This window comes from Ctenopharyngodon idella, chromosome 7 (assembly GCF_019924925.1).
Source record: "Ctenopharyngodon idella isolate HZGC_01 chromosome 7, HZGC01, whole genome shotgun sequence".
Taxonomy (NCBI): domain Eukaryota; kingdom Metazoa; phylum Chordata; class Actinopteri; order Cypriniformes; family Xenocyprididae; genus Ctenopharyngodon; species Ctenopharyngodon idella.
In genome coordinates this window covers 38,017,463-38,036,593 of record NC_067226.1, presented here as the reverse complement: position 1 = coordinate 38,036,593, position 19,131 = coordinate 38,017,463, and positions in this window count along the sequence as shown.

Sequence of the window (19,131 nt, the reverse complement as noted above, 5' to 3'; positions counted from 1 at the left end):
TCTTGGACACCAGAGGGATCCAGAGGATAAGCAAGGAGGCAAAGCCGTCGAACCCTCATGTTACACATGCTAAGAAGGGAGCTGGCTCCCTTCAGTAAATGAGCATGACTGACGGGGCTACTGGAGGAGTCCAACTACTGAGTCCAACTCACGCTTGTCCGCCGAGGGAGGTAGCGCTGAGAGGGTAATGACCTGTGCTCTGAACAGAGTCGAGAGCACCTTAGGACGTAGCCATGCCTGGGTTTCAGGACGGCCTTCGAGTCGTTAGGCCCAAATTCGAGGCACGCAGGGCTCACAGAGAGGGCCTGCAGGTCGCCTACATGCAAGAGGTGGTGTCCCTTCAGGACTGGCAGAAAGGAGTGAAGGGCTCAACACACTGCTAGACTCTCCAGGCAGTTGATGTGTAGATGGCTTTCTTTGCTCAACCATGAGCCAAAGGCTGGTCTGCCCTCGCACAGAGCACCCCAACCCATGTTGGACGCATCTGTCGAGACCACCATCATCCTGGATATCGCCCCTGGGAAAACCTCACGGCTGAACCACTGAGGGTCCTTCCAGGGGTTCAGAGCTGTTAAACAGGCCTGATTCACCCTGACATGAAAGTGGCTGTGCCGCCAAGCGTGAGGTGGGACCTGAAGGTCTAGCCAGTGCTGCAGAGGCTGCATTCGTAGGGGGCCAATGCTGTAAAACTGGGGAGGCGGAAGCCATCAGCCCTAGCATCCTCTGGAAAAGCTTCAGAGAAGATGGGTTCTGGTCCTGATAGAAGCCATGAGCCGCGTGCTCCGGCGAGACTGTCGCCCTCATTTGGGCGGAGTCGAAAACAGCTCCCAGAAACAATATACATTGGCTGGGGAGCAGTGAGCTCTTGGCGAAATCGACCCAGAGTCCCAGGCACTCCAAGTGGCTGAGGAGCACGGATCTATTGTATACTAGCTCGTCCTGAGACTGGGCCAATATGAGCCAGTCGTAGAGGAAATTCGGAACACAGATTCCCCATTCGTAAAAGTTCACGGAGCTAGGGACAGCCCGAGGAGAAGGACTGTATATTGGTAAGCGACTCGTGAGAGAGCGTCCATCTTCCATGGAGGCGGCTTGTGGGGCGGTGCCGGCAAGCAACGCACTTGGAATTCAGCATGTACCACAACAATGTTATTAGAAGAATAATTCCATGAGTCTCACCTGATAGCTAGGGGAGCTAGTCATGGTATAGAGCTGTCAGTGGAGCATTCTGGCTGAGCACTGTCAGTGTGGTAACACTGGAAAATACCTTGGTGCAGGAAAAGTGAGACACATGGAAGAGAGTGGAAGTGCTCACTTACTCCTGTTCACTTGGCCCTGTAACCTCTTGTTTTCCATCTCAGTAGAGTGGGGAAAACAGAGGAAAAGCAAGGGAAGGAGCTGCTTTCTAGAAAAAGCGTTCCGTGAACGCAACAAGGTGAGACAAGCCCTCAATGAACGTGGCTTGCGGGGGCAGAGCCAGCAATCGACACGCAGAGGTCTAGCATAATCACAAATGTTAGAGAGCATATGTCATGTTCAGTTGAGCATAAATGAGCATTGAGCTCGCTCTCTCAGTGAGAGCGTTCGTCCTCAATCAACGCGGCTTGCAGGGGCGGGGCCAGCAAGTGACATGCTGGGAGACTCCTTCACATTGAATATACATCATGAGTCCCACCTGGGTCAGGGGAGAGCGTCATGTCATATTCCGATGAGCGGTGTCAGAAGTGAGACCGCTCTTCCTCAATGAACGTGGCTTGCGGGGGCGGTACCAGCAATGCATACAGAGATCCAGCATATTAAACAGAGAGCATATGTCATGTTTAGCTGAGGATAAGTGAGCATTGAGCAATGAACGCGGCTTGCAGGGGCGGGGCTGGCAAGCAACACGCTGAGAGGCTCGGCATTTTAAGACAAACACCGATAAATATGCTCTTGCGCTCTCATTGTGAGAACACTCAATCCTAATGAACGCGGCTTGCAGGATGAACCGGCAAGCGACGCGCTGAGAAACTCAGCAAACACGGCAGAAATATGCTATATCAACTGAATATATATAACATAGGTCTCACCCGAGACGGGGAAGAGCGTCATATTATATTTCTCAATGAATGCGGCTTGTGGGGCATAACCGGCAAGCGACGCATTGAGAAACTCAGCAAACAGCAGAATATGCTCTATCAAATTGAATATATATAACATGGGTCTCACCCAAGTCAGGGAAGAGCGTCATGTCATATTTCTCAATGAACGCGGCTTGCGGCGGCGGGAACGGCAAGCGATGTGCTGAGAGATTCGGCATTACGACAAACACCGGAGAAATGCACTCTATCAGAATGAATATGTGTCATGAGTCTCACCTAAGTCAGGGGAGAGCATCATGTCAAATTCAGCTGAGAGTCATAATAAGCTCGCTCTCACTTGTCCTCGACGAACGCGGTTTGCGGGGGCGGACCTGGCAAATGACGTGTTCGGAGGCACGGCATTTTGAAACAAACGCCAGTGAGAATACATATAGAAAAATAAGCTCTGTATACTCACCTGACGGAAGACGGCAGGGGATCAGCTGAAACGGGTGCTCTCAGATGCTGAAGGCTGCTCGTGAGCAGCGCGTGAACAGCTGCGTGAAAACGGCGGAGAAACTGCTCCAGATGGCGGCAAGGGAAGCGCTGAGAAATCGGAAGCGACGAAGCAGGCGGCTCAAGAGCGGGCAGTCTGCGAGGGCGCTGGCGCTGCAGACAGTCGCGAGTCTCAGCTTGTCCGCTGCATTGCCTCTTCAACGGCGAGTAGCGAGCTTAATCCAGAAAGTCTCGTTGTTCAGCGAAGAGAAGCGTCATCGTTGCTGAAGGAGATAGATGTGAAATCCTTTGGCGAAATGCTCGCTTATATAGCCAGACGACCCACCCATTTTGGCGGGCCTTGGTGCGCTGCATCGCCATAGGCTCGCGCTGCTCCGCCGCGCCGTCATTGGTTCAAAAAGTTTTCCAGTTTGAACCAATGGCCGTGCAGTTACACTGTGTTATTGAAAAAGGCTTCAGTATCGAGGTAAAAAGGAATTTTTCCCCATACACAGTATGAGTGAAGTATCGAAAGGGAACTTAGGTACGACATGCATGTAGACTGTACGATCATGACACCTACTGACTCGTAGGCCACGATGCAAGTTTATATAGAAGAATAAAACGTCATCAGCATGCGCTACTGGTAAACAAAACACTATGTTGAATCACAGGCAGTTGTAGTTTTTATGTGTGTTGAAAATAAAAAGGAAGCGGCGAAAGAAGAAGGGAAAAGAACTTGAGGTAAGCCGTTTTAAGTTTTAGCACCATGTCGCTTTGATTTCATGTCGCATTTTCATTGGCTGGTCAGTAGACATAGGTCGTAGCAGCAAACACACTGTGCGTTGATCATGCTGAATTTCTGACACTGTCAGAAAACTATCGTAGGCTATCTTTGGTCGCAAGACCAGGAAAACAGACGTCTTTGAATCTCTCTCACTGTACGACATAGGACCACCGATTATGAGCCACGATCACAGAAATAGCCACATTTGTTTCACGATGGCAATCTTTCATCTGGGATGGCCAACAATCATGCAGTGTATCCCAGGCTTTACGCACGTTATGCCCAAAACACACCCATGACTCATTAAGAGACTAGGTACAACCCTTTTGGACCATGTGCCTGGCACGCTGACCATTTTTTCCGTCGTTAAACTAGCAAAAGTGGATTTGGACACGCCCTAAGTGCACCTGTGCCATGCACTTTAGACCATGCTCTTAGGCCGTATGTGCACCAAAGCATTTTTAGCCAGTTGAAAATGCTAGGAGCTCTGCTGAAAACACCTATCTGTGAGCTGCCAAAGTGCTCTCAAGCTGTTTTTTTCAGTTTTGAGACGCTTTGTTGCTATAATATGGAATATCCGTGGCACTGTTAATTGTAACAGATTTTGCAGATAATTTGTTTCAGACTAAAAATGTTGACACAATGTAGAGTACTTGCTATGTATGTCCATGTATTGGAAAAGTACGCTAGCTGCTGGAAAAAACACTTTGGTGGACACACGGCCTTAGATTGTTAAAATAGGGTCCCTTGTTTCTATTTTAAAGGCAAGACACTTCAGGCAAAATCATTGTTGTTTCATATACTTTCATATCAATTTTGAGATAAATGGAGGCCTGGCTAAACATTTTCTCAGTAAGAGCATTTGAAATATTTGAATTATTTGAAATATTTGGTGTTTCAGACCAGTGGAAAAAAAAATATCAAAAATACACATTTACATATTAATTTTATTACACTTCATCTATTTGCATCTGAAGTAGAGGCCCTTTTTAGGGGGACCCCTTGTCTGTCGTCTCAGCCCCCCCTAAAACTAGAATTACCTATCTATCACCTATTGGACCACATCTTAAAGAAAGTTTATCATTTTCTTTTTTTTTGATCAACTTTTTTATTGTCTTTAGATTAACAACATAACATCCATTCAAACAAACAAACAAACAAACAGGGAAGGGGGAGCAACAGACATGAAAGTTTATCATTTTCATGTGTTTTTAAGTCTTGTCAGTTTAAACATTCAAGTGATTTTATGCCATTCAAGCGCAAGACACCACGAAACAGAACTCAATGCGGTACTCGGCGCTGTGATAGATTATTTCTGTGCGTGCACACACCTGAAGTGCACCGAACTGTGCTCTCTTTTGCGCTGTCTTGAGCAAATACACACAAAATTATATCAAAATGCCCGTCTTGATGAGTATCCATGTAAACACAGTCGGTTATGTCTTAAGTGAATGTAAGTTAAGTTAAGAAAATATCAGATGTGTGTCAATATAACAGATACGTCCATTAGGTCTTAAAGCTTGGGTGCAAAAATCAGTTTCTGGAGGGCCACAGCCCTGCATAGTTTAGTTCACTATAAGTGCATACTATCAGTGATATTTAATTAGAAAATACCTCGTTTGCATTTTCAAATATTACATTTCAGAAAACTAGTAATATATAAGAAAAAAAAAAATGTTTGCAATTTTTAATGTAATCAATCGACTGAGAAGTATGTGATATCTATTAGTTATTTTACCCTATTTACCTGTGGTGAAATTCATACATTGCTGTACATTGCCTTAAATAGTCACACCAAAAAGTTTCAGATTTTGATAGGGAATTTTGAATTCTGGAGAAAGCTGTTATTTTTTTTTGGATGTCAGTCGCTTTTCTAACTAACAATTCTAACTCAATGGATTGCTATAATCAGCAGAGATGTTATGAATTTTTCATTGTGCACGATGAATGCTACATTAGCGTGTCGTCCCAAACACGTCTGCTGTTTTGAGACCCTGTGCTCTGATTAAATTGGCAAACACTCAGCAAAACATTACAACACCTCGATTATTGTGTTTTCTCATTAAACACAATCTCACTCCAGGCCTGATTACTATCATCTAGTAAACATATGCTAATTAATGAATGTCTGTTCATGCCCCGCTGGAGCCCACGCTTTCTTAAGGAAATGAATTCCAGGAGTCAACAGAAACAAACACAGACGAACTAGCATTGCCTGGGTCAAAGGTCACCACTGCAGAGTTGACATTCATTCTTAAGATGGAAGGATGGTAGTCATTTCTGTTCTGCAGAACCTTTCAAAATCTGTAGCCTTTAAAATATTCATATTGTATGTAAGTATTCTTATAAAAAAGACTATAACAGACTTTACCATAAATACTTTATTATCTCTAAATAAGCTTAAATTATAAGATAATAAATATACATGCAAATTAATTTATATATTGCTGTAAATATTTAAGTTCAACTATCTTGTTTAAGACTTAACGATTACAATAAATATTGAAAGAAATGACAAATATGGATGATTATCACTACTTAGACATTTGATTTAACAAATATATTAATTCAGTAAACAAGTGTAGGTAACCAGTGGCGTAACTTTGTTTTAAAAAGTGGGTGGGACAGGAGTATTAGAAATGTACATTTTCCTAATAAATGCACAATTTATTGACACAGAATCCATGTTTAATGTGATAGTTTCATCCTTACTTATACAATAATACAATATATTGTTAGTTCTCTAGAGTATTTACATTAGGAAATACATATATAGATCCGCATTAAGTAATTGTTAGTCCCAATGATCTAGTGGGTCATTCTTCATTTGTGGTGGCAGGTGGTGTCCCTCTACTTTACAACAGTTGAAATAAACTTTACCAATAAATTATACAATTTTTGCATGTTTGTATTCTGTAGAATAAACACAATTTGTGCACTATTAATAGTTACATTTTTGTTTTAAATTACATATTTAATTAAAGCTGCAAGCAGCGATGAAAGGGCCCTTGCACCCGGGCTCACCGCCACCCATTGGCCTTATGAAAACCGTGACCAGTGGGCGACATGCATGTAAGCAAATAAATACAGGAGAATTATGGCAAAGTCATTTCAAAGTGCCACACTTCCTGCTGCCAACAGGTGGCGCTTTGACCGTAACTGAATATTGCCATGTAGATGTCTTCAGGCCAGGACTATTATCAAACATGTGAAGTTTGGAGCAGATCGGACATCGTATGCCTGAGTTACAACAACTTCCTGTTTCGTGGCATTAATCGCATACATTAGCACTTAGCCAAGTGTTGCATGATTTAACATGTTTCTAGTATGTTTGGTACTTCGTGGCATATACAAATGTGTTTCTGGGAGTGAATTAAAGTGTAAAGCATACCATTTCCTGTTGCCAGCAGGTGGCGCTATGACTAACTGAATATTGGCATATAGATGTCTTTAGGCCAGGTCTCTTATCACACATGTGAAGTTTGGGGCAGATTGGACATTGTATGCATGAGTTACAACAGCTTCCTCTTTTATGGCAAAACATCAGACTTTGTCAGTCCACCACGGACACGCCCTTCAACGAAAACTCAAGATCTTTGATATTTATCATCTCTAAGGTCTTAGATTTGATTAACAACATATGATGTCTTCATGTGTGTAGCGAGTTTCATACTTGTACGTGAAACGTAGCATCAGGGGCACTTCTTTGAAATTTTGTAGGTGGCGCTATTGAGCCATTTTGCCACACCTAATTCTGAAACCCATATCAGACGTGAATTGTCACCACTTCTGACGCGTGTGCAAAGTTTCATGAGTTTTAAGCATGTTTAGGCCCTCATAAATGTGATTCCCCTTTCATGGCGAAACATCAGACTTTGTCAGGCCGCCACGGACACGCCCTTCAACGAAAACTCAAGATCTTTACAATTTAACATTGCTATTGACAACATATGATGTGCTTCTGGTTAAATCTCTATGAGGAGTTAATCACAGTGTAAAACATGTCATTTCCTGTTGCCCGCAGGTGGCGCTATGACTGTAACTGAATATTGCGATGTAGATGTCTTCAGGCCAGGACTCTAATAAAACATGTGAAGTTTGGGGCAGATCGGACATTGTATGCCCAAGTTACAACAACTTCCTGTTTCATGGCAAAACATTGAACTTTGGCAGGCCGCCACGGACACGCCCTTCAGCGAAAACTTTAGATCTTCGCAATTTAACATCGCAAAGGCCTTTAGATTAGACTGACCAAATATGATTTTGATCTGAATAAAGCTCTGGGAGGAGTTTGTTAAAGTACAACGTGTGGAAATGGCAAAAATTGACAAAATTTTGCAGAGAAAATTCAAAATATCTCACTTCCTGTTGGGTTTACAGATTTTGCACCCCAGGACTTTTTTGTTGGTATTGGGCTGTTAAATGTGTGTACTGAATTTCATACCTGTACGTCAAATGTAGCACGAAGGGCGCTTAACTGAAATTTTGTAGGTGGCGCTATCGAGCCATTTTGCCACACCTAATTCAGAAACCCATATCAGATGTAAATTTTCACCACTTCTGACGCATGAGCAAAGTTTCATGAGTTTTTGAGCACATTTAGGCCCTCAAAAATGCGATTCATTTCGGAGAAGAAGAATAATTGTCCGAGCAATTCCAATAGGGTCCTCACACCATCGGTGCTCGGGCCCTAATTAAGTTTGGGAGATTGCATTTGTAACAAAATATGCATGTTCCCGCCATACCTCAGAGAGGTATCATGTAATGTAATTGCAATATAACATTTTTAACACAAATAAAGTGGTGATATTGTAAATATAGATTTTATTTAACATGTACAATTTTATTAAATTGTTTAAAAAAAAAAAAACATATTTTGTAATATTTAAGAAAAAAGTAGTGTCCCCCAAATTCATGTCTGTGGTGTTACAACAATGGATGTAGCCCCTTTAAGAAAAGGGGGAAATCTATTTGGACTACTTCCTGTATGTAAAGGTCACTGCATGTGCTGGTTTGTCTGAGGGGTGCATGGGGAGTACATTCTTTCTTATTAATTTTCTTAAAGTTAGCTAAATTTCTGACAATTTCATGTGTCGCACTTTATTAGTGTCTGTGGTGTTATGTTGATAACTTGCAGATTTTACATATTTTAATCAAAATTTTGATAAATACATACTTATTAATATTTGCAAAATGTCCCTTGATCTTGAAATCATCATGATGGCCATTTTAGAGAAGTCTGGATTCAGGCTAATTTGTCTGTGGTGTAACTGTCTGTGGTGTTACTGTCTTTCCTGGTAACACCACAGACTCTATAGTAACTCCACAGACAATATACAACCAGAAATGTTGTATTTTTAATAAAACACATAGGACATTCATAATCATATAATTGTATCTCTCTTGTCAGGTATGGCTGCTGAAAAGCAGCGTCTTTATAGACAGCGCAGAGATGCAGAGTACCTTCAAAAGAAACCTCAGACCTATTTAAAAAACATTATGTGCAAAAAAAGACTGAGAATAGGAGATCTCTCAGAGAGGGGAAAGTAAGTTTAATAAGTTAAATAAGTTTGTGGATACACATTTTATTCACAGAAGATTTTCTGAATTTTTTTATTCTCTATTAAAACAGATCACACATTATGATTGCATCACAATCCATTGTGCAGACTATTTTTTGTTAAAGGGATACAATTTTTTGTTCACCCAAAAATGAAAATTCTGTCATCATTTACTCACCCACAAGTTGTTCCAAACCTGTATAAATTTCTGATAACACTTTATTTTAGGGTCTTTTAGTTGCTTATTAGCATGCATATTACTAGAATATTGGCTGTTTATTAGTACTTATTAAGCACATATTAATGCCTTATTTTGCATGACCATATTCTACATTCTTAATCCTACCCAATACCTAAACTTAACAACTACTTTACTAACTATTAATATAACTAATAAGCTGTAAATTAGGAGTTTATTGAGGGAAAACTCAGGATGAATTTCATTATTTTGCTCAAACTTTTAATTGTTAAACCTTTTATGCAATATTACGTCTGTGGTGTTACTTCAAAATGTATATGAAATTTCTTTCCTACAGAGTCATTTAATCTTATAATTTAATGTTTTTAGACTGTAAGGTGGTTTTAATCTTTTAGAATAAAGACTATAAAGATTGCACAGACCATTTTTCCTGCCTTTTTTGATGTATATCCAAATTTAAAAAAAAAAAACAATTCATCTTTGGCAAAAATAGGGGCCAAGATGAACAATTAAACACTTCTTTTAAAACATGAAATTTAAATAATCAACGAAACTGAGTCCTTAAAGTAATTTATTTATTTTTTTAATAATTACCTAAAGTTGCATATCCCTGCTCATTTTAGAACAAATCAAAATTTGACTTCAAATATTGGTAACACCTAAACATAAGTGGTTGTTTCACCAGTGTTGGATTAAAATGATTTAAAAATCAAAATATTATTAAGCTTCAATTTTAATGGATATAGCATATTAAACTAATTTTAAATGCACAGCTATACATTTTATTAAAAGAAAACAAACAAGCATTTTTACAATTTCTGCCTCTCGTTTACCACCCCAATTGAAGAATGACCCTCATGGTAGAACTTTTGTTAAGCGTGCCAGAGGATCTGGGTTCTAATCCGCCCTCATATAGCTTTTTTTTTTCTTCTTCCTCATTAAAACCAAAGATGTTCATCATTGATTGTATTGTGTGCATTTTGTTTTGTGATTTCACAGGAACGAATAAAGAGTCTCCGCAACAGCGTTAAGCGACAGTTTAAAGCGCTCGTCTGTGTGAAGACTGTGCAATGTGCATGAGCGTCAAGAGAACAGCAACAATGAGCACTTAACATGATTTCAAAAACAACATATCCCAGCACCAGATCGCCTCTTATTTAACACAAATGAATGTATTGCTAATAAGATTTTCTTTTGTATTAGTATAAGTGCCACGAGATGTTTCAAAAAGTGGTAGAGACAATATCGATCCTGGCAAAAGTGGTGGGGACATGTCCCACCAGTCCCACCTGCAAATTACACCTATGCAGTTAAGGGGTTTTCCCGTGCCCTGACACTGACAGCGCTTGTGTTCACAACAGTTTCAGTCTTTTCAAAATAAAAGTCTTCGCTACCGACTGACTCACTCGAACACAGTCTTTGCCAACATCTAATTTTGTGATAATGTAACTGACTTTTTTCCAGCGGAATAAAGGCTTTTAGTGATTTTACTTAAAGAAAGTTGTGTATATATATATATATATATATATATGAAGAGTTTGGTTCCAAAACGCTATAACCGCCATTTTCAAAAAAAAAAAGTTTTTTTTTTGGAGTTTCCGCCAAAATCAGTATTGTATCTGGTAGGTATTCAAAAGTCATTCATTAATTTTGCACAAAATGCGATATTTGTCATGTTATTCTGTCATGTTTTCTCCCTTTCTTTCCAAAACGCGACAAATGCCAGTCTCCTTTCTCTGCACAACACAATATATCCGCTCAACCAATCACAGTACACCATTCCACGCACTGTAAACAGTAATGGCGGCGCTCTGAATACACACGGCATCCTAGTTTTCCTTATCTGCTTTGTACTTTGTGATCAACAAAAACAGGCATTGATGAACCTGAGGTGTTTCTGCGGTGGGGAAGAAACGCAAGCCATTGAAATCTAATCATTTATGTGAGGAGATTAAGAAGATGAGGCACTTCGGAGAAAATGCCGGCTGTTGCTTGTTCCACGACAGCATCAAACTTGCACGGTCCCCAAAACTGAATCATGAACAGTTTTTAAAAGCCGTTTTTAATACCAGCGTACTCGGCAAATTTTTTTTTTTTTTTTAACCGTGTGGTGGTGCCAGATACTCTTTAATCGGTAATGACAAACGGAGACGTAATTCATTTATAACATTAACAAGATGACAAGACGACTGAATGTATTTTTAGTCAAATGCCTGTATATAAAATTAGTATTGGCAAAGTTCAGAGGCTGTCATACATGTGAATCAACTTACTTTGTTGTGTATTTTCAATATGAAAAATAATTTTATATTGATGGATTAATTGCATTTTGAAAAAAAAAAAAAACGTGTCATGGATTTATTGCATTTTGGGGAAAAAAATAATCCATTTTTATAATAAACCTTTTAAAATCAAAATGTAGATTTTAATTTTTAATGTTTTTATAACCAACAGATGCTATGTGAAAGTTTGAAACAGAAAATAGTAGTTTTCATCTTGCCACTTTCTTGGTAAAGAAAACGTCTCGGTTACATATGTAATTCTCGTTCCCTGAAGGAGGGAACGGAGACATACGTCAGTAGTGACCGACGAATCGGGATATCGCTAGAGAGCCCTATCAGCTTCGAGTGAACTACAACAGGCCAATGAAGTTGGCGTGCGATATTTGCAAAATGCGCACCGCCCCCGCCAGGTGGTATAAATAGGGGAGCAGATGCAATCGCACTCTGTCTTTCGCTTCGGAGACAACCTAGTCTGCACAACAGCGAGGGTACAGCAACTGTGGCGACGGGACGTACGTCTCCGTTCCCTCCTTCAGGGAACGAGGGTTACATATGTAACCGAGACGTTCCCTTTCAGTCAGTCACATCCGACGTACGTCAGTAGTGACCGACGAATTGGGATCCCAAATAAAGCGCCACAGTATGAACCCCTTCCAGTGCCTAGCGCAAGCTCTAGCCACCCGGCACACCAGTGGGACAGGGAAGGGGGCGAGCTGACGCCGAGAGAGTCTACTGCTGTTCCGATATACCCACTAAGTAAACTAGACTACACTGGGGAAGCGAACCCGTAGGGGACGCTGCGGAGACCACTACCTACCCGTAGGGGAGGAATTTACGTGGAGAGTACACATATGGACTGGCCGTGGGCAGTACGCATATGGAGTCCCTGGGATGGCTCCACCTGGGTAGGGGGAGACTCATCTGACAGGTGACAGCAGAGCTGGCTCTGCTAAGGGAAAGACACGGGCTCACCGTGGGGAGTTGACCGTGGACAAATACACACATGGGACCACTCATGTGGAGGGGTCACGACATGTGGAACCCAGCCAAACGTCAACGTCGGAGACAGGTTTGGCCTGGCATCAGACACTCCGCAATGTCCGAGCCGAAGGGGGAGGCGGAGGAACTCGACAGGGTTCGCCAAGCGGGGAACTCGACTGGAGTAAAAATGATGCACGTATCCAGCCCAGGGGGCGGGAGTGGCATTGCAAGCCGACACTAGAACGGGCTCTTCGCGTCTACCAGCTGGTGGAAGCGAGTACACGGGAAGATACCGGTTCTACACGAAGGCTATAGAATCTAGCGAACGTGTTAGGTGTCGCCCAGCCCGCAGCTCTACAGATATCTGTCAGCGAGGCGCCGTGCGCCAGCGCCCAGGAAGAGGCCACTCCTCTGGTGGAGTGGGCTCTCAACCCGAGCGGGCAAGGCACGCCCTGGGATTCATACGCTATCCAGTGGGCCATCCTCTGCTTGGAGACAGCCTTTCCCTTCTGCTGGCCTCCGTAACAGACAAAGAGCTGATCTGAGGTCCTAAAGCTTCGCGTTCTGTCCACGTACAGGCGCAGAGCGCGGACGGGACAGAGCAAAGCTAGGGCTGGGTCTGCCTCCTCCGAAGGCAGCGCTTGCAGGTTCACTACCTGATCTCGAAAGGGAGTGGTAGGAACCTTGGGCACAAATCCAGGCCGGGGTCTCAGAATAACGTGAGAGTCACCGGGCCCGAATTCCAGGCACGATTCGTCAACCGAAAATGCGTGCAGGTCCCCTACCCTCTTGAGCGAGGCCAATGCAACCAGGAGGACGGTCTTTAGGGACAGTACTTTTAACTCAGCTGATTGCAAAGGCTCGAAGGGACGACCCCGGAGAGATGTAAGAACCAGGGTCAGATCCCAATAGGGTACAGAGGGGGGCCGGGGAGGATTCAGTCTCCTCGCCCCCCTCAAGAACCTGACGATCAGATCGTGCTTCCCTAGCGATTTACCCTCAACTGCATAGTGATGTGCGGCGATAGCGGCAACATACACCTTGAGGGTGGAGGGAGACAGCCTTCGCTCCAGGCCCTCTTGCAGAAAGGAAAGCACGGCTCTGACCGAACATGATCGGGGGTCCTCTTGGTGAGAGGAGCACCATTCGACGAACAGGTTCCACTTCAGCGCATGGAGGTTCCTCGTAGAAGGAGCTCTAGCGGAAGTAATAGTGTCTGTGACCGCTTGCGGGAGATCACTCAGAACCTCCGCGTCCCGTCCAGGGACCACACATGTTTCCACAGGTCGGGACGCGGGTGCCAGAGGGTGCCCCGTCTCTGAGTCAGGAGGTCCTTCCTCAGAGGAATGGGCCAGGGAGGTGCTGTCGCGAGGAGCGTGAGGTCTGAGAATCAGGTCCGAGTTGGCCAGTATGGAGCCACTAACAAGACCTGCTCCTCGTCCTCCCTGACTTTGCACAGGAGCTGTGCGAGAAGGCTCACTGGGGGAAACGGATATTTGTGTAAGCCCCGGGGCCAGCTGATTGCCAGGGCATCCGTGCCGAGCGTGCCGCCGGTCAGGGAATAGAACAACTGGCAGTGGGCAGTCTCTGGGGAGGCGAACAGATCTATCTGTGCCTCGCCAAAGCGCTGCCAGATCAGCTGGACCACCTGGGGATGGAGTCTCCATTCGCCCGGAGGCGGAGGCTGCCGTGAGAGCTCGTCGGCTGCACGGTTGAGTTGGGTGAATGGCACGAAGCGACCTCAGATGCTTCTGACTCCATAGCAAGAGTTGGCGGGCGAGTTGTGACATACGGCGGGAGCGTAGACCACCCTGATGGTTGATGTACGCAACGGCTGCAGTGCTGTCCGAGCGGACCAGTACGTGCTTGTCTGTCAACAGCTCCTGGAAGCGGCCCAGTGCAAGACGTACTGCTAGCAACTCGAGGCAATTGATATGCCAATGCAGTTGGGGCCCCGTCCACAGACCTGACGCTGCATGCCCGTTGTACGTGGTCCCCCACCCCGTGGCAGAGGCATCTGTGTGGACCACAGCATGCCTGGACACTTGTTCAAGGGGAACTCCAGCCCGCAGGAATGAAGGGTCCGACCACAGATTATGACCCTTTTGGCGTTCCATATTTGGCACCAAAAAAGGCTTCCAAACTGCCACGTTTTTCATGCACGTCCGGGCTAAGACAGGGGGTGGGGCAAGGCGAGTACACGTCGCACCACGCCCCAGGGGCCTGGGAAAGCATGGTCGTTAACTCTGAATCTGATTCAGCATGAGCACATCACAACCGAGGGATGCTCAGCCTCATCTTCATGTCCAGAGCCCAACAACCCTCTCTCCAATGTAGCAGTCGACATCTGATCCTCTGCTGGAGCCCTGACTAAGATGCTAGGTCCCCCATGAGAAGGACGTGGCCATGTTTTTACCAAACATAAACCACCCATGAACACAGTCACAACATGTTTGCGATGCATTAGAGGAGTGGGGGGCCCACGGAGATTGGCTCGGCAGGTATTGCCCCACTGTGATCCTCTGGTCACCCTGGCTTATTCACCAAAAGTAGTACTTTTCTGATTCAGAAAGAGAAACTAGATCGGGGAATAGGTGAGGGGACTCCACCTCATTTGAGGCACTCGAGTCTCGCATCTAGAGCGCCGAACAACGCGCTGGGTTGCCATGGCAACACGGCACACGGCGCGCTGAGCGCTCAAGCCCTTACGAGAAAGGCAAGACGAACAATGCGCCGATGTGGGCATGCTCTCTTTTTTTTGTTTTACAAGAGAATATGAACCACCCACAAACACAGTCTCAGCACGCTAAGCAGACATGAGAGAAAGTGATTGTGGCCATCAGTGAGGATAGGAAACGACCGCCTCCAGAAACGCACAGACAGAATGACGTCTTGAAAAAGACGCAGTGTCTGTCTGTGAAGCTCTTTTAGAAGCTCTTGTTCTTTGTGCCGAAGCACACAGGGAACAGCCGCGATGTGCCTGCAGGTACACTTTTCACTCCCTGAGTCACACACACAGAGGAACCGGCCCAAATCGCAAACCAAACGGGGCAAATAATGCTGTGAAAACAGCAATTGAGAGCTGTATAACAGCTCGAGAAGCTCACTCTGGGAAAGCTCGCTGCCTCGCTGTAAGGTGCCATAAAGCCAGCACTGTAGAACAAAAGCTCTTCAAAAGCTTCAAGAAGTCACTCTCAGACTAATAGCAGGAACACACAGGTTGGCTCCGAAGCGAAAGACAGAGTGCGATTGCATCTGCTCCCCTATTTATACCACCTGGCGGGGGCGGTGCGCATTATGCAAATATCGCACGCCAACTTCATTGGCCTGTTGTAGTTCACTCGAAGCTGATAGGGCTCTCTAGCGATATCCCAATTCGTCGGTCACTACTGACGTACGTCGAACGTGACCGACTGAAAGGGAACAGTTTTTACTCAAATTAATCAAAATGGAGTTATAGCCTTTTCGGAACCAAACTCTTCATATATACACACACACTATATTGCCAAAAGTATTGGGACACCCCTCCAAATCATTGAATTCAGGTTTTCCAATCACTTCCATGGCCACAGGTGCATAAAATCAAGCACCTAGGCATGCAGACTGCTTCTACAAACATTTGTGAAAGAATGGGTCGCTCTCAGGAGCTCAGTGAATTCAAGTGTGGTACCGTGATAGGTTGCCACTTGTGCAATAAGTCCATTCGTGAAATTTCCTCACTACTTAATATTCCACGATCAACTGTTAGTGGTATCATAACAAAGTGGAAGCAATTGGGAACAACAGCAACTCAGCCACAAAGCGGTAGGCCACTTAAAATCACAGAGCGGGGTCAGTGCATGCTGCAGAGTCAATAGCTACAGACCTCCAAACTTCGTGTGGCCTTCAGATTAGCTCAAGAACAGTGCGTAGAGAGCTTCATGGAATGGGTTTCCATGGCTGAGCAGCTGCATTACATCACCAAGTCTTACATCAAGCCTTACATCACCAAGTGCAAGGCAAAGCGTCGGATGCAGTGGCGTAAAGCACGCCGCCACTGGACTCTAGAGCAGTGGAGAGGTGTTCTCTGGAGTGATGAATCACGCTTCTCTGTCTGGCAATCCGATGGATGAATCTGGGTTTGGCGGTTGCCAGGAGAACGGTACTTGCCTGACTGCATTGTGCCAAGTGTAAAGTTTGGTGGAGGGGGGATTATGGTGTGGGGTTGTTTTTCAGGGGTTGGGCTTGGCCCCTTACTTCCAGTGAAAGGAACTCTTAATGCTTCAGCATACCAAGACATTTTGGACAATTTCATGCTCCCAACTTTGTGGGAACAGTTTGGGGATGGCCCCTTCCTGTTCCAACATGACTGTGCACCAGTGCACAAAGCAAGGTCCATAAAGACATGGATGAGCGAGTTTGGTGTGGAGGAACTTGACTGGCCTGCACAGAGTTCTGACCTCAACCTGATAGAACACCTTTGGGATGAATTAGAGCAGATACTGTGAGCCAGGCCTTCTCGCCAACATCACTGCCTGACCTCACAAATGCGCTTCTAGAAGAATGGTCAAAAATTCCCATAAACACACTCCTAAACCTTGTGGAAAGCCTTCCCAGAAGAGTTGAGGCTGTTATAGCTGCAAAGGGTGGGCCAACTACATATTAAACCCTACGGATTAAGAATGGGATGTCATTAAAGTTCATGGGCACGTAAAGGCAGGCGTCCCAAAACTTTTGGCAATATAGTGTGTATACATATATATATATATTTATATATACACTTGATTTAAGATTTGGAAGAACTGTTTTATAAAAGCAATAAGCCCCGTGAAGCCATGTTTTACAGTGAATTTATAACAACTCCATGTTGTGCCTAACAACGGCCCTTAGCTGTTATAAATTCACTGTAAACCATGGCTTTACGGGGCTTATTGCTTTAATCTGTTAATATTATTTAATGGACTTGAGCTGACATGAACTAACAATGAACTAACATTAACAAAGATTAATAAATAGTGCAACAAATGCATTGCCCATCATTAGTTTATACATTGACTAATGGAACTATATTGTAAAGTGTTACCACTATGTTTTCGGATCGCTAAATTAATTTATGACCCTCTCTGGGCTGATGGTGATCAATATAGAATTTACAAGAGTGTTTTTCCAGTAATTTTGTATTTTATATCATCTGCAATATGCAAGTCAAGTCAAGTCACCTTTATTTATATAGCGCTTTTTACAATGCAGATTGTGTCAAAGCAGCTTTAGAGTGATAACTGGTATATATTTTTGGCTGCACAGCAGCTCTTAAAGAAAATGGTGTCATTTTCAGCTTAAGTAAATTCAGTATTGATTCATTCCGTTGTAAGAATCAATAGTTATTAATTTAGTTAATTTATCTATATCAGCACTGGAATAAACAGTGATATCCTCATCCAGCTCAGTTCACTTCGCATACAAGGGCGTCGATGCAGGCCCAAAACTTTGCTGAACAATGCAAAATTGTTTGGGGCTATGACAAACCAAATTTTAAAGACACTGCATCTCTGTTTACAGTAGATCTTCACCTTTCCAATACAGATTCCAATAATAAAACAACTGTTGCTAATGCCGTATTTATATCTATTGGTTTTACCACTAAAACCAGTGTCACTTACTGTATGAAGTCATGTACATTTGTCAGTTAAAAGGATTTTACTAACAGGACAACAGTGATATTGAAGACAGGAAAAATTCACAAAAATTAAATTCACAAAAAAAAAAAAAAACAAAAAAAAAAACATTTTGTTTGAAACATTTTGATTCCACAATGAAACAATAAATATTGGTGAAAAAAATAAAGATTTTGTTATGTAGTCTTTTTGTCTTTAGATTCACAAAAGTGTTTGAATGCAAGTGGGAATCGCAACAGACCATAAACACAAACCATTTCAAACTGCTGTCAGCACAAACTCGAGAGGTTTAAACATGTCTCCAATTTGCATGTCAGACAGAAAATTTCAAGGGGAAACTTTCTCATTTCAGCCAGAAAGGATCAATTAGACATTCTGAGATGTGAGGAGACATTTAAATGGAGTCTAATATGTTTCCATGTATCCTGTCATGATAATGTTTTGTCATTTCAATCTCATATTCATGCCAATGATGTACAAGATTACAGGTTGTCACATTGACAGTCTCTCTCTCTCTCTCTCTCTCTCTCTCTCTCTCTTAAAGTGAATACATTTCAGCTGACGTTGTTTCGTCCCTGTGTGACTAACAGCTAAATGTGTTATTGGGATTTTTCTCTCAGAGTTTTTTTTTTTTTTTTTTTTTTCTTCGCAACATAATGAACGTCTCTGGAGCTGAATAGAGGGCTGGAATTCTGTAATCCCCAAACACAATTTTTCTTCCAAACTAGAAATGTGTTCTCTCTCATTTTTTGAAGATAATTAATAGGAAATTGTAGCTTGGTCGTCTGGTGTTTTTGTTAATCCGTGTGTCTCGGCTCTCTTTGAAGCTCTCAGATGGATGTTCGGGCAACGTTCTGCCTCGCTTGTGTTAAACTGGTTTTGTTGAAATTAATGGTTTTCTGTATGCTGCTAATTTTCTCACCTATTCATGTAAAATGCTCTTTGTTTGAAAGCTTTGAAAGTAAATGTGCGGCTTCAAACGCAGAATAAATGGTAAAGTTTTGGTCCTACTTAAAGTCAAAACTTTTAGCTTATTGCAAATGGAAATATTTATTTACTTACATATTATTTTTTAAACGCCTTTCCCCCGATCTCTCTGATCCCTCAGGTTA